General features: G+C 46.1%; 2 protein-coding genes across 9 annotated transcripts in view; one reads left to right on the forward strand and one right to left on the reverse strand.

Moving 5' to 3' along the window:
- The window catches only part of cadm2a (cell adhesion molecule 2a), a 477,303-nt gene that overhangs the window by 174,265 nt on the left and 291,033 nt on the right, over nt 1–12,005 (reverse strand). The gene's annotated exons all lie outside the window — the stretch shown is intronic.
- LOC127519936 (CD209 antigen-like protein D) overlaps nt 9,930–12,005 on the forward strand; it is a 35,960-nt gene continuing 33,884 nt past the window's right edge. For 3 of the 6 annotated variants that reach the window (XM_051907580.1, XM_051907579.1, XM_051907577.1), the window contains exon 1: nt 9,934–10,325. The gene's annotated coding sequence lies outside the window, so the exon portion shown is untranslated. Of the gene's footprint in view, nt 10,326–12,005 lie in introns of all 6 variants that reach the window. The other 3 variants (XM_051907578.1, XM_051907581.1, XM_051907582.1) reach the window with 3 other exon arrangements.

Here is a 12,005-nt window from a genome sequence, read left to right on the forward strand (position 1 = left end):
GGACAGTACCAAATAAAAATAACATGCAATTTTTATGATCCCTCTTATTTTGTTAAAATTATTAAAATGTTGCACATTCTGCAAGGGGAATGAAACTTATGAGCAGAAATGTAGCTTAGGATGCTTTTGCAGACTGTCAGAGTCGGAGAATCACCAATTGCTTTTTACATTAATTACCCGTCACAGTTTACATTAATGTTTAAATGAAATTCAAAGTAATCACTCTGGTAATCTAAAATACTTTTCGAATGTAACTGTAATTTGATTACCACCCATTTAATATGTAACTGTAATGAAATACAGTTACTCAAATTTTGTATTTTAAATACGTACTGTAACTAAGTTACATGTATTTCGTTATTCCCCAACCCTGTATGTATGTATATATATATATATATATATATATATATATATAGAGAGAGAGAGAGAGAGAGAGAAAGAGAGAGAGAGAACAATAGAATATATAATTCAAATTCATAAGTCAAGGACGGAGGACCCCAAATGAGACTGCATTGAGGTATTTTTGTATAATTTTAAACCGTTTGGGCTATATTATATTGCCGTTTAATTTTATTGCACTGAAAAATTATTTTTGACTTTACTTTTTTCCATAAAAAAAAAAACAGAAATTTTACTGCATTTTACTACTAGACTTTACTAGAAATGTTTATATATATATGTACTTTACTAGAAATGTTTTGCCTTGTTTATGCTGAAATCAGTGAAATTGTATTTTTTTTTTTTAAACCTCTAGCATATTTATTTGGGCATATTAAGTTAATTTAAATTGATAAACATTGTTTTTAACAGAAATAACCATATACAAATGTTTACAAATGTTTTAATAGAGTTTTGTATGTTCCCTTTCGATACTTCACTCGTACTGCGTATGGGGAAAAGGTCTCCTTTTTCCCCGTTACTGAAGCCTTTTTCAATAACGCAGTGTAACTGCATCGTCATTGGTTCACTCATGGAAAGTTGTTGAACCAATGACGGCGCGGCATAGCTGCGCGGCCTATGGCGACAAAGCGCGCGAAGAAGCCCGCCAAAAAAGGCGGGGCTTACGGCTATATAAGCAGGCATTTCGCCATAGGATTTCAGTTCTCTCTCCTTCAGCGACGACGACGCATTCTTTGCTGATCTCCGAGCTGAAGCCTTCGCCGCTCTAGAGAAGCTCTCGCCGCCGTCGAACAGGCTCTCGCAGCGGACTGAGCTGAGCTCGCCGGACGAAGAGAGCGCCGGCGCCCTCGCAGACTGCCGCCTCGAGCGCCGCTCTCGAGCCGCCCGCTTCCCGCTTCCGGCCGCCTCTCAGCGCGTCTCCTGCCGCCATCCGGCGCGACTATTAGAGCTTTTTCCCGCGGTTTTTCGCCGCTCTAAAAGAGCTTTTTCTCGCGGCTCTCGCCGCTCTAAAAGAGCCCCTCAAACGCCGTTTTCACGGCGGCGGCGTTGCTGCAAATGCCGCGCCACTCTTGTGGCACATGCAGAGTCCCTCTGCATGACGATGACGGGCACGGTGAGTGCATCGGCTGCCTGGGCAAGTCCCACGCAGAGGCTGCGCTCACTGGGACCTCATGCTCTCACTGCGAGAGCATGAGTCTAGCCTCTCTGCGCTCACGGATTGCTTTCTTCTCTGAAAGTGGTCCCGCCGCTCGCGCCCTCCCGTTTTCTTCCTCCCGCGAGCCGGCTAGGAAGAGACAGCGGGGTAGAGTGGATCAGCGCCCGGAGTTGTGCGAGCTCACGCCGGCTCAGCCCCCGCGTGCCTCGCCCTCTCCCACTAGAGAGCAATCCCCCGTCTTGTTCTCACGCCCTGAGCTGCGTCCCTCTGCAGATGCGAGCGACCTCGTCTCATTTGGCGGATCGGATGAAGAGCCGCTCAACGACTCCATGTCTCTCGCGGCCTCTGAAACAGAGGGATGGGCCGGTGACTCGGAGGACCCCGCCCACCTACCCTCGCTGGAGCCCATTGACTGCAAGCCGGGCATGGACGCCGAGCTTTTCCGCGTCCTCTCAAAGGCAGTGGAGGAACTGGACCTCGAATGGGCCCCGCCAGAAGAGCCATCGCGGAGCAGGCTTGACGAGTGGTTCCTGCCGGGCCGTCGCCAGGCCCCTCGCCAACGCTCCGCCCCGTTTTTCCCAGAGGTGCACGACGAGCTGACGAAGTCGTGGCGCGCTCCCTATTCTGCCCGCCTACGCACTACGCACCATTCAGCTCTCACCACTGTGGACGGCTCTGAAGAGAAGGGCTATGAGCACCTACCGCCCCTGGATGAAGCAGTGGCAGCTCACCTCTGTCCCCCCGCGGCTGTGGGTTGGAAGACGAAGAGGGCCCTTCCATCCAAGCCCTGCAGGACCACCTCTGCCCTGGCTGGCAGAGCCTATGCGTCTGCAGGCCAGGCTGCCTCAGCGCTGCACACCATGGCGATCTTCCAGGTGTTCCAAGCGAAGCTCCTCCGCTCTCTGGACGAGTCCGGCATTGATGCACCTGCCTTTCGTGATCTCCGCAGCACCACTGACTTAGCCCTGCGTGCCACAAAGGCCACAGCCCAGGCCATTGGACGATCCATGGCCAGCCTGGTCGTGCTCGAGCGCCATTTGTGGCTCAACCTGACCGAGATAAAGGACCTGGACAAGACGGCCTTCTTGGACGCCCCGGTCTCTCCCTCCGGTCTCTTCGGGCCAGCGGTAGAGGGCTTCACGGAACGCTTCACCGCAGCACAGAAGTCGTCCCAAGCAATGCGACACTTCCTGCCCAAGCGCTCCAGCTCTGCTTCTGCTTCCAGCCGCCCCAGGCCTGCGCCGGCTCAGCAGAGCAAGACTGCCCCCTCCACCTCTCAGGCAGCACCTCCCAAGGAACAGCGCCAGCGCTCACGCCCCGCAAAGCGCTCCTCCTTCCCGAGACGTCAGGGACCCCGGCCTAAGATTTCGCTGGACCCGATGCCTCCTAAGTCTTCCTGATCTGCCAGGAAGGAAGAGGATGGGGCTAAGTCTCGCCGAGGCCGGACCACCCCAGAAGCTCCTTCGTTCAGTCTCCCCTCCGCCCCGTTTAGTTCCGGGCGTGGGAGATATGTTCAGTGTTGCGCTAACTGGGCCCAAAAATGTTGCGCCCATGCAAAACGCCGTTCTCATGGCGAACACTACAAATTTTTTACCTCCTCAAAAAATGAGCAAACTTCCTCTTCCACTCTTTCCGGTGTACGGGCCCCCGACCAGCGGTCCGTCATCCGATGCCATACAACCCCTTGTCACACGGGCCGAGGCCTGGCAAGCCATTCCCGGGGTGTCAAGTTGGGTCCTGGGAACCATAAGTCGGGGCTACTCGCTTCAGTTCGCCCGAAGGCCCCCGCGCTTCAACGGGGTGCTTCAGACTTCAGTAAACACGGACGACGCTCATGTCCTCCGAGCCGAAGTCATGACTCTACTGAAGAAAGGAGCTATAGAAATAGTCTCCCCCTCAGAGAGCGTATCGGGGTTCTACAGTCGTTATTTCCTGGTTCCCAAGAAAGATGGCGGTCTCAGACCCATCTTAGATCTCAGAGTCTTGAACCGCTCCCTCATGAGACGGAAGTTCAAGATGTTAACGCTGAAACAGATCCTCGCGCAGATTTGCCCCGGGGACTGGTTCTGCTCGCTGGACCTGAAAGATGCTTACTTTCACATCCAGATAGCCCCTCGTCACAGACGATTCTTGAGATTCGCATTCGAGGGAGTGGCTTACCAATATACAGTCCTTCCCTTCGGGCTGTCCCTAGCTCCTCGCACTTTTACCAAGTGCATGAACGCGGCGCTTTCCCCACTGAGACAGATGGGAATCCGTGTTCTGAATTATCTCGACGACTGGCTCATTCTGGCCCAGTCGAGAGCCGAGCTAGAACTCCACAGATCCGTGCTCCTCAGCCACTTGGAGTGTCTAGGACTCAGGGTCAATTTTGCCAAGAGCTCGCTGCTTCCCAGCCAACACATCACGTTCCTGGGTGCAGTTTTCGACTCAGTCCGTATGACGGCAGTAGTCTCGCCAGAGCGCGCCCTGGCCATTCAGCAGCTCGCGGCTTCAGTCAGAAACAGAGCCTACCTCCCTCTGAAGTTCTTCCAGAGGATGCTAGGGCTGATGGCTTCCGCCTTCCCGGTTCTGCAGCTCGGCCTTCTCCGGATGCGGCCTCTGCAATACTGGTTGAAGTTTCGGGTCCCTCCTCACGCATGGCGGCACGGCCGCCTGCGTCTCAGGGTCAATCAGGCCTGTTTGACAGCTCTGAAACCCTGGACGAACCCTGTATGGTTCAGTCTTGGAGTACCCCTACAGGCGGTGTCCAGAAGGACAGTGCTCTCGACAGATGCGTCCAACATGGGTTGGGGCGCTCTTTGCGAGGGCAGACCGGCCTTCGGCTCGTGGTCTCGCGAAGAAAGCCATCTGCATATCAACTGCCTCGAGATGTTGGCAGTGTTCCGAGCCCTTCAGGCGTTTCAGGCATACCTGACGGGACGCCACGTCCTAGTCCAGTCGGACAGCATGACAGTGGTGTCATATATAAATCACCAGGGCGGCCTTTCGTCCAGCCGCTTATGCGCACTGGCGAAACGTCTTCTGGAGTGGGCATTTCCGAGGTTACAGTCGCTCAAAGCGACTCACATACCCGGGAGAACAAACTTGGGAGCAGATATGCTATCTCGGAGCAACGTCCCCTCAGACGAGTGGATGCTCCACCCGCAGACGGTTCTCACGATCTGGGAGTTCTTCGGGAGGGCAGAGATAGACCTCTTCGCCTCAGAAGACAACTCTCACTGCCCAATTTATTTCTCGAAGGAGGAAGATGCTCTGGCCCACGACTGGCCCTGCACCCTCCTTTACGCTTTTCCCCCGATCGCTCTGATCCCTCAGGTTATCAGACGAGTCAGGGAAGACAAGCACAGAGTCCTCCTAGTGGCCCCGCTCTGGAGGAGCCAAATCTGGTCCTCAGAACTGTTCAGGCTTTCCACGGAAGCCCCGTGGCCGATCCCCCTGAGACAGGACCTCCTGTCTCAGGCGAACAGGACGATCTGGCATCCCCAGCCAGAACTCTGGGCTCTGCACCTCTGGTCCCTCGATGGGAGCCTCCAAACCTCCCAGGGGACGTGCTAGACACCATCTCTCAGGCGAGAGCCCCGTCCACGAGACGCCTCTACGCCCAGAAATGGTCGGTATTTGTTGACTGGTGCTCTGCACGCAGCATAGACCCTGTGGAGTGTGGCATATCACCGATACTGTCATTCTTCCAGGAGCGTTTAGATATGGGTCGCACCCCTTCAACGCTCAAGGTTTACGTAGCAGCCATCGCAGCGTTTCACGCTCCTATCGCTGGCCAGTCAGTGGGACGAAACAGCCTTGTGGCGAGTTTCTTGAGAGGTTCTAGGCGATTGAATCCACCTCGTCCTCTCACTGTTCCCACCTGGGACCTCTCTTTGGTCCTCAGAGCTCTCAAAGGGCCCCCCTTTGAGCCACTGTGTTCAGCTGACCTCAGGCCCCTGACACTCAAAACCGCTCTGCTGCTTGCACTAGCATCGGTCAAACGAGTCGGCGACTTGCAGGCCCTCTCTGTGAGCCCTGCATGCCTTGAGTTCGGGCCCAACGACTCCAAAGTCGTTCTGAAACCTAGGCATGGCTACGTTCCGAAGGTGCTCTCGACTCCATTCAGAGCACAGGTCATTTCCCTCTCAGCGCTTCCTCCGTCGTCGGACGAGCGAGAGCTGGAATTACTCTGCCCTGTCAGGGCATTGAGGACCTATGTTGAGCGATCACAGCCTTTCCGGCAATCCGATCAGCTCTTTATCTGCTTTGGCGGGCGCACCAAAGGGTCTTCGGTCTCAAAGCAACGTCTTTCGCGTTGGATAGTCGACGCTATTGCTCTTTGCTACTCCTCTATGGGCTGCCCATAGGAGTTAGAGCCCACTCCACTAGAGGACTGGCTTCCTCTTGGGCGTGGTCCAGTGGAGTTCCTATTAAAGACATCTGTGAGGCGGCCGGCTGGTCCTCACCGTCCACTTTTGTCAGATTTTATAACTTGGATATCCCGACCTTACAAGCTCGGGTCCTCTCGGTATGATACTGCGGCCTCTATCGAGCTCCGCCTCATGCCACCCCGGGAGTTAGCTCTCCTCTTGCAAGTGTAACACATGGGTTCGACGGCTCCGGCCCTCTCACTTGTCCACTGGTTCCCTCACGGTGTCCAAGACAAGTTCAGTCGTTCCCTGCCGTGGCACGGCGCGGTTGAATTCGTTCCCCATACGCAGTACGAGTGAAGTATCGAAAGGGAACGTACTCGGTTACTAACGTAACCTCGGTTCCCTGAGATACGGAACGAGTACTGCGTTACATGCCGTGCCACGAGGCTGCGGCCTCAGTGTCGTCGCTTCAGTCGTATGACCTGAAATCCTATGGCGAAATGCCTGCTTATATAGCCGTAAGCCCCGCCTTTTTTGGCGGGCTTCTTCGCGCGCTTTGTCGCCATAGGCCGCGCAGCTATGCCGCGCCGTCATTGGTTCAACAACTTTCCATGAGTGAACCAATGACGATGCAGTTACACTGCGTTATTGAAAAAGGCTTCAGTAACGGGGAAAAAGGAGACCTTTTCCCCATACGCAGTACTCGTTCCGTATCTCAGGGAACCGAGGTTACGTTAGTAACCGAGTACGTTTTTGCATGATATATATATACATATATATATCAGCACGGCTGTGATTCGGTTGTAGGCACTTTGAGTGTCAAAGGTAATCACAGCGTGCTGATATACAGCCATACTTCACGGCTACAAATGTGATATTGCATTCATACAACAATTCCACAGCACAAGTGTGTAAATAAATAAGAAATAACAAGTCTTTAAAAACCCTCTTTTGTGAGGAACTACTTCCTTCCGCCACAGATTCAAATCTCAAGTTAACAGTTTGACCAAGGCTCCAATAATAATTCTAAAATGTCACTTCAGAACTAGTAATGAAGGAATGTTGACTCCCTCCATTGAAACTCAGTATTATAGAGAAAGAGAGAGATCGCCTGAGCGAGCATTACCTGTGTCTGATATTATGGACATCGACCTGAAGAATTAATGTCCATAATATCATATCCATTATAAAAAGCCTGTTTGAATGTCCGCTGAGGAAAGTGATCTTTGTATTTGTATACATTGTATCCTTTTTACAGTTAAGGGAATTTTCTATAACAGCACTAAAACAATGTCCTTTATTTAAAAAAGTCCCTTTCAATTTAAAAGTCTCTTGCGACTGATAGTTTGCCGCCATCTAATGGCGTATTAATGTAACTTTCACTCAATCCATATAACGCACTAATGGACCCTTTCTCAATAACAAACACAACATATAGTTTATGTAAAATAATATTTATTGAACAACAATATGTAAATTAACAACAATAGCCATTATAAATGACAATAGGAAATAAACACAATTGTACAATTCTGTCAAACGTACAAAAGCAGTGCTCTACAGCTGTGGTTCCCAACCACGATCCTGGAGGCCCCCCAACACTGCACATTTTCCATGTCTCCTTAATCAAACACACCTGAATCAGGCCATCAACTCATTAGCAAAGACTCCAAGACCAGAAATGGGTGTGTCAGACAAAGGAGACATGGAAAATGTGCAGTGTTGTGGGGCCTCCAGGATCGTGGTTGGGAACCACTGCTCTACAGGATGTAAGTTAAATACAGCCTTAAAGGAACACTTTTTTTTTTAAAATAGGCTCATTTTCCAACTCCCCTAGAGTTAAACAGTTGAGTTTTACCGTTTTCGAATCCATTCAGCCGATCTCCGGGTCTGACGGTACCACTTTTAGCATAGCTTAGCATAGTTCATTGAATCTGATTAGACCGTTAGCATCTTGCTCAAAAATGACCAAAGAGTTTCGATATTTTTCCTATTTTAACTTGACTCTTCTGTAGTTACATCGTGTACTAAGACCAACGGAAAATGAAAAGTTGTGATTTTCTAGGCCGATATGGCTAGGAACTATACTCTCATTCCGGCGTAATAATCAAGGAACTTTGCTGCCGTACCATGGGTGCAGCAGGTGCAATGATATTGCACAGCGCCTGTGACCCCCTGCTTGCACAGGGAGCGTGCCTTGCAACCATGGAGACATTTGTGAGAGACGCTGTGTAATATCATTGCTTTTGCTTTTTCAAAAAAAGTGGAGTGTTCCTTTAATACTAAATTATTAAATTTAACATAGCCCAATTCCATTTACTCAGGAACAAGTGACAGAATAATAAGACCAAAGATTGCCCGTTTTATGTACCCAAAATAAATTATATCTCATGTTTAACCACTATAAGAGTCAGCGGCAAATCCCCGAAGCACTGGCCGAGATGAAGCTGTTCTCAGCGGGTAAACAAGCACTGAGCGGCCGCTGACGGCCTGGAGCTCGCATCTCCAAAAATGTGTAAATAAATTGTAAAATAGGCGCTATGATTAAATATGAGTCACATATTTCAGGTCTAAACAACTACATTCTCGCCTAAAAAACTCTTAAAACTACAGTTTGTGGTACAACAAGTGTAGTATTTGAAAAACATATGGTGGATTTGCACGGTCACCATGACAGTTGCTTCAAGCGGAGTGATACAAACGGTGAAAACGTGAGTGTGCTGTTATCACTACAATATCGCACGGCTCTCAGCCAATCAGATTCGAGAACCAGAAACTGTGCTCTCTCTCTGGGATATACTGTATACTGTATGTACATATATATATATATATATATTCCAGTGCTATTTTATGCCGACACTGGGCCATTTACAAAGTATGATGATGAAAGTGTTAAAAAGAAGAAATGGAGGAGGAAATATACATATTTTAATTAACTTGCATTTAGTAGAATTATAGGATTTATAGACGAGCTATAGCACTGTGAATCTTTGGTGGTTGTTGATGGACTCAACCTAATCCATCTGTGTTTTGATCATCATTCTGAATCCAATCTGAAAGTAGTCTTTGACAAAAACACAATTTTCTCAGCTTTTTGCCCAAAATGTTGTTTTTTTTAATGAAACATCCATGTTCAAGTGCTGATTTAAAAAAATAAATAAATCAATAATAAATCATATAAATAAATCAAATGCAATCACTTTGATGGTAGAATGTTGCTAAGCTAACCACGTGATACATAGAGCACATTAATGTTGAGTATAATAATATTTTTATTAAACTCTATATCGGGGTCGGCAATCTTTTTGTCATGAAGTGCCATTTTTAAGTCTCTGAGTTACTCACTCTGCAGGACAGAGGCTCTCCAGGACTGACGTTGCCTATCCCTGCCCTATACCCCTCATTCACTATTCCCTACTTTACTTCACTAATAGAGTCCATCTGAAATAATGAAAGAAAATGAGTGAACAAATTCAACCACTGAGTGCGCTGGAAAGGCTGTGGATGTCATCTTCTGGCGAGACGTATGAATTCACTTACCTTGACTTTCATGGGTTTCTCTAGAGGCTAGCAGTTAAGTGTACATCAGTTGTAGACTCGCTATTGCAGTGTATTATGGGAGTGAATGAGTGCACTCGATAATGTCCACTATGGTGTAGGACACCACTGCAAATGTCTCTCTCTTCAAACACAGGGGGCGACACAGTCATTGAATTGTTTAGTAAATTAATTTATTCAAAAACAGATTTATTCAGGAACGAAACATCACTAATGTGTGTTGCTCTAAGAAGCGGAACGGCTTATTCTGCTTTGGCTTCGTTTGGAAATATTTACGTTGGTGGAGCAAAAATAGACCAAGTAATTGGCAATGCTGTGTCTAAATGTAAGTTTCTCAATATTAACTTCTTGTTTTTTTTTTAACAGTTGTGAAGTCATGTCGATTCCGTACACAAATCTTTTATGTTAAAAAATATTGTTTACAACCTGTCACTCACTCGAGATCACAGCAAGCAATAGAACACCATGATCCAATGATCCAATCAATTCCCAGCCTACATTTTTTCTTGTTCAAGAAGCTGTTTCACTTGGATTGACATCACAATAGGGAAGAAAAGACTATTACAACTTCAGTTTCGTGGCAAGGATCTGATGTAACATTTTTGTTTTCACATTTCACCCAAGTTTGTTTGCCACTAAGCATTCAAAAAAGACGATGAGTGCTGACTACTTAAACACACAGGAACAAAATCATTTAAAATTTGACAGTTAAAGAGCAGAAATGTTTGATTGTATTTATGACGATGTGATCAAGACTAAGTCTGAGGGAATGAAGAAACAGTAGAGAGAGTGACGGTGGAAATCTATGAGAGTCAGGACAGAGAAAAACACACACCAACCACTTCAGCGTACAGGTAGTCACATTCATTTCTTTGATAAAACATCATTGTTTGAACATTCTATGTTGTTCAGGTTTTCTATGTTGATCAGAAGCTCAAGAGCAGCTCCAGTGTGCTTGGTGCTTCTTTGTGTTCTTCGGATGCTATTATAGGATTTTAAGTTAAAGTTACAAACATCAACTAACCATTTGTGTATGATTTTTAAAAAATCATTAACCTGAGTTATCCTCCTCAATAATGAAAACACACAAAGCAAAAATATGTTTACTCAGTTAGGATGGTCATAAATCTGTTGCATATAATACAGATTTTCAATGGATCTGTGAGAAGAGTATTTTACCCCTTATGCTGTCCTAGAAATATTACACATCTTTATTATTATTATTATTTTTTATTTATTTTTTTTGGTGACAAGTTTAACAGTAGAAAATGTTCATAATTAAGGATTGTCATCTTAAGCAGGAGTGCCCATTCCTGCTCCTTTGCAGCTGAGTAAAGCTCCAGCCCAGTGTTATTTTAGTATCACTGATATCCTGTTATTGTTTTTATTCATATTTTGAGCCTTCATTTTCAATTTCATTTTAATTTTGGTTAAAGTTTTCGACCACATTATAGTTTCATATCACATTCTATCACATCTGAATCACATTAATAATTTAAGTTGATCTGACAAAAAAAAAAAAAAAAAAATGTTGTGATAACATTTCATGATTTTTTTTTTTAAGCTTTGCCAACAGAATGAAAGCTTATTAACAGATTGAGATTAAAAATTGCAAGCGTAATGGATTTCAATGGGGACATTTTTTTGTCCTTAAGGTCCTAAGTGTAAGAATTTTTTGTAACTAGTGTAAAATAGATTTATTAAAGGAAATGGGGGTGAAATAGTAAAATTCCAATAAAAATATGCAGTTGTCATTAACACAGGCAAGATGATCAAAAAACAAAACTGAAAAAGATAAAAATGTCCATAAGGTACATCAAGTACATCAGAAGTGCTGATCCAATTATGATGTGTCTGGCACTTCCATGTCTGTTCAGTGCTGTGTGAACCGTAATAATGGTGAGAGACAAACTGAACATCATGTCTGACGTGTTCAGGAAGTGACTTCAGGAAGTTGCAGCAGTTCCTGCTGCTGCTGTGTGTTCTTCTTCTAACAAATGAGACTGACTTCTTTCAAGGTGGTGATGCTTAGAGGAATGTTTATGAGCATCTTTCAAATTATCCAGTGTTTATATAGATTTTATACACAAATTTTAAATTTATATTAAATTTACACCCATAATCACACCTACCCACGTACACAATATAGTGGAAAAGTGAAGTGGCTTTCATTATACAGTTTAAACTTAAAATATCTATATTGCTAAATAGTTATTTTTATAGAAGTTTATAGATGTACTTTACAGATGGTTCTAAACTTAGTCACCATGAAATAAAAATTGACATTTTTTTTTTTTTTTTTTTTAAATGGAAATGCATGTGTCCTCATAATCTTTCATCAAAATAACTTTCCCTCCTTCTTACAATGCCATCTCTTCTCTTTTCTGATGGTGTGTTTACTGGCGTGAGGAGGGAAAACCTGTCACTCACATGATGTCACAGCAATAGCAAACCATCCAATCAATTCCCGATAGACAAAATCAAGTCCCGGCCTACATTTTTCCTTGCTTGAGAAGCCGTTTCACTCGGATATA

Source organism: Ctenopharyngodon idella, chromosome 10 (genome assembly GCF_019924925.1).
Source record: "Ctenopharyngodon idella isolate HZGC_01 chromosome 10, HZGC01, whole genome shotgun sequence".
Classification (NCBI taxonomy): Eukaryota; Metazoa; Chordata; class Actinopteri; order Cypriniformes; family Xenocyprididae; genus Ctenopharyngodon; species Ctenopharyngodon idella.